This window comes from Chironomus tepperi, unplaced genomic scaffold, assembly GCF_022539635.2.
Source record: "Chironomus tepperi strain 1889 unplaced genomic scaffold, CSIRO-AGI_Ctep_v1 contig_127, whole genome shotgun sequence".
Taxonomy (NCBI): domain Eukaryota; kingdom Metazoa; phylum Arthropoda; class Insecta; order Diptera; family Chironomidae; genus Chironomus; species Chironomus tepperi.
The window spans coordinates 1,865-5,233 of record NW_027226249.1 but is presented as its reverse complement, the minus strand read 5'-3'; the positions used below and the strand labels follow the sequence as shown (position 1 = coordinate 5,233).

At 32.3% G+C, this 3,369-nt stretch overlaps 2 non-coding genes across 2 annotated transcripts; one reads left to right on the top strand and one right to left on the bottom strand.

Annotated features, from left to right (window-relative positions):
• Window positions 1-349: 349 nt before the first annotated feature.
• TRNAA-AGC (transfer RNA alanine (anticodon AGC)) lies at window positions 350-422 on the bottom strand. Its single transcript has one exon. It is a non-coding gene; the product is annotated as a tRNA-Ala (tRNA).
• Window positions 423-2,916: 2,494 nt separating this feature from the next.
• On the top strand, window positions 2,917-2,989 carry TRNAA-AGC (transfer RNA alanine (anticodon AGC)). The gene has a single exon. It is a non-coding gene; the product is annotated as a tRNA-Ala (tRNA).
• Window positions 2,990-3,369: the final 380 nt, after the last annotated feature.

The window sequence follows — 3,369 nt, the reverse complement described above, 5'->3', positions numbered from 1 at the left end:
TATCATTAATGATCAATTTCCTGATATAATTGATTTTTTTCTCATTTGTAGTCATTAATGAAGGTTTAAACTGTTTAAGTTAAGGTAAATAAGCTTAATGCATTTTACATTTAAAGTAAGATTCAGACATTCATGAGGGTATTGCCTATTTTGTAGCTTTAAATTTACGGTATTGCATTTACTGTATTGACGTGTTGATGGCAAGACGTGAGGATACTCTGACGGATACATGATGGATCCTGGTTACATCCTGCCTTGATTTAATTTTAAATGCCTGCACATCTTCGTATAAAAAAAAAAAAAACAAAAAAAATTGTAATTATCAAAAAAAAATAGACTATGAACAAATTGGATCTGCCGGGTATCGATCCCGGTACCTCTCACATGCTAAGCGAGCGCTCTACCATCTGAGCTACAAACCCAAATACTTTCATATATTCGTACCTGAACTAGTTATGTATTTAAAGTTCATATTAAAATTTAATTCGCATAATCTATGAATTTAGAAAGGTCTTGAGGTCAATGTGATTAGAAGTGATTTTGATAATGAGTTGTTTTTGAATAAATTTGATAAGAAAATTGAGGTGAAGAAGAATTTTGGATTCACTTTAGGTGAACAAGATGGTATGGTACATGGTACGGTTCAGGGCTTCTCAATCTATGCTCTATGGCACAATATTTGTAGTGAAATACAATGAGACTCAACAAATTTATGTTGGATATTTGATTGATGAGTCGAAGTGTCTTGGTGGCGAAATAGTTTCGTACTTCGGTACCTAATTATTGTGATGCCAAACAAGCGATCACGGGTTCGAGACTCGGCAGTAGAAATTTTTCGAATGTTCTATTTCAAATCTTATGGGCCCGCAGCCTTCTTTTATAGGCAACTGACAAAAATGTCATCAAATTAGTGATTCTGATTCTACTTTCAACTGGTAGGTCTACCTGACTGCAGAAGTCTTGATACACTCACTGTCATACATTATTGGCCGTACAAATCAATTGTGATCCATAGCCTCCCATAGTTTGAATCTGTATTTACCTTTATCACTGGCAACCGGTGGTCAATTATTGATACAAAGTACATTACCATCTGCAATTCAATTATCAGCCGTAATATGCCCTAGCGCAGCTCTGGATCTCATTGATCTGAATAACTAGAGTTTATTTACATAATTTACTGTGTTGTGCTCGATAAACTTTGATTCAAAGTTGGAATGGACCCCGCCTCATGAACACCTGGCTGTTATCATTCTGTGTAGACTATTAGACAAGAGAAGTCGTACTGATCATGCTTACATCTAAATTAGCTATTTTAAATCATATATTATTTGATCATGTTCAGTAGATATTTATTTAGCATCGTTATTCTTCAAGTAGTCATAAATATGTATTTAACAATCTTTATACAGTCAAGAAGTACTAAAAATAAATATATAAATATATAATTACTTTGTTATCGAAACAGCATACATAGCATGCAGATTGCACGTGAATATTTCTAATCACTTCCATATTATACTAATTATTGATTAATTCTCGAAATTATTATTTTCCCATTAAACAATTTTTTTTTGTGCTGCCTTCTTTTTTATTTTAAAATTTCATTTACGTAAGCAAAACTTTTTTTTTTTATTCGCTTCGTTTTAATTGCCACAACACTTAATTCTCTCGATATTTTTTTTGTGCTGTATTCTTTTGTGTTTCTTAATAATATGAGGAAAAATTTAAAGCTACAGCTAGGGTCAGAATACATATATGTGAATTAATGAATTATAAAATATTATTATTATTATAGGAGAAATGAAATTTTATTTGGAAGCGATCTTGAAAAATTACATTCGATACTAAATTACGTCAGATGTTAGCTTACTTGCCGCTTACTCATTTAAAAGGGAAATAATTTATTGACCGAATTGAATTTCATATAAATTTATTGAATTTTTCTCTTGTTCTTGACTCTTTTTTTTATATTTATTTTTGTAAAGGAAATTTTAATTAAAAATTAATTGAAGTGAAAAAAATATTTTTATTAGATGTAAAACTAATCAATTATTAATTAAGGAAGAGGTTTTTTTTGTTTGTTGATTTCGTGCTAAAAATATGAGATAGGAAATTGTTTTTGATTTTCATTGCAATAAATATTTGATAAATTTAAAATTGTGGAATTTCATTGTCAATTTTTGAGCTTTTTAATAGCTCGAAGTCAATTAGACTCGACTAGACCTCGACTAGACCACGACTAGATCACGACTAGACCTCGACTAGACCTCGACATGACCTCGACTAGACCTCGACTAGACCTCGACTAAACCTCGACTAGACCTCGACTAGACCTCAACTAGACCTCGACTAGACCTCGACTAGACCACGACTAGATCACGACTAGACCTCGACTAGACCTCGACATGACCTCGACTAGACCTCGACTAGACCTCGACTAAACCTCGACTAGACTCGGCTCTATACAAATTTCAAGTTGATTATGAGCTCTGAGTAAAAATATGCAGATGAAGTTAGATCCCTTCTGAAATTCAACTAAAGATTTGGAATTTTTCAACATACTTTGACTTAAATTTAACATGTAGCTGAATCAACTTTAGTTCACTCATCCATTTTAGTTAACTTCTAGCTAATGAACTTGAAGACAAAGTTAAAAATCTCTTAAATGCAAAAATACCGCTTCTAGGTACTATAATGGTATGTATGTTGGCACCATGAGTCCATGCTCTTTGCCTGTTAGAAAATCGGTAAAATCAAATTAAAACCACACATTTTATTCCACAATTCAAATCTCACTTAATGTATGAGAGCAGTTCAAAAAGAGAGAAAAAAACACAAAGCGTTATCACCTTTACAACTTTCAACTCTAATTTATTTATGTGTCAAATCAAAATCGAAAATATGAAAGTATTTGGGTTTGTAGCTCAGATGGTAGAGCGCTCGCTTAGCATGTGAGAGGTACCGGGATCGATACCCGGCAGATCCAATTTTAATATCTTCATATCTTTTTTTTTTTGGAGATTTTTACAATTTTTTATTTATTTTTTAGAATTTTTTGTATTTTAATAATTTTGTGGACAATTCAGATCAATTTTGGTTTGGGGCCTCCCTTACATGGCGTCTAAAGCTCACCCTTTTGTTAGCTATCTCTTGCCAATTTCTAATACCAAGTGCAATGCTTTGATTGATTCAAATAATAATGATAATAATGCTTTATATGGTTCCAACTACACGTGTCTCAATTAAAAAATGATTTGCTTATCTAGACATATTACAATCATGATAGCTGGCACCAAAGTTGACAAGCTCGAATTATACTGGAGTCCGGAGGCGTCTTTTTGGTCTTTTGGAATTCAGAATCCAAAT